This window comes from Pteropus medius, unplaced genomic scaffold (genome assembly GCF_902729225.1).
Source record: "Pteropus medius unplaced genomic scaffold, Ma_sr-lr_union100, whole genome shotgun sequence".
In the NCBI taxonomy this organism is placed as follows: Eukaryota; Metazoa; Chordata; class Mammalia; order Chiroptera; family Pteropodidae; genus Pteropus; species Pteropus medius.
The window spans coordinates 10,533,339-10,533,900 of NW_024350325.1; the positions used below are offsets into that span (position 1 = coordinate 10,533,339).

Below are 562 nucleotides of genomic sequence, written 5' to 3' on the forward strand. Positions count from 1 at the left end.
TGCAAATCCGAGGGCACGACAGGGGTGCTCATCGCAGTGCGGGATAGGACGATTCGTCTCGGATTTAACTGCCTCGCGCTCCCTCTGGTTGAAGCCTCTGCTCGCTGCGTACGCCGCCGGGGTCTTGGTTTTCAGGAGGCGCGGCGGCCGCCGCCGCCCATTGGCCCCGGCGTGAATTGAATGGGCCAATGAGCGCAGGGGGCGGAGCCTGGGCTACGGTTGCGGGGCGGGTCCTGCGTCTTCGGGTTTCGGTTGAGGCTGCTCCGGGCTGTCGGGTTTTCAAATCAAAAAACGCTCTTTGTCCTGGACCTGTAACGTGGTAGGAGTCGCCTTGCAAAATTCCTGCTGTATAACAGATAGGACGTGTCTTTAGATGCTCACAGTCCATTGAGGAAGGCAGATGGGAAAAGTGTTGTTTAGGGTGTCATTTCGTTTGTACTACGCAATAACCAGATACAAAAAAAGAGGAAGAGAAAGGGATAAAATGAAGACAGACCCTTATGTTATAATGCTCCTGTGAAGATTAAAATAGCATCTGTTGTAGACATTTTGTGTATTTGTG

At 52.7% G+C, this 562-nt stretch overlaps 1 protein-coding gene across 2 annotated transcripts in view; it reads right to left on the reverse strand.

The window, feature by feature from the left end:
* CKAP2 (cytoskeleton associated protein 2) overlaps positions 1-144 on the reverse strand; it is an 18,619-nt gene extending 18,475 nt beyond the window's left edge. For both annotated transcript variants that reach the window (XM_039839436.1, XM_039839434.1), the window contains exon 1: positions 73-144. The gene's annotated coding sequence lies outside the window, so the exon portion shown is untranslated. The remainder of the gene's footprint in view (positions 1-72) is intronic.
* Positions 145-562: the final 418 nt, after the last annotated feature.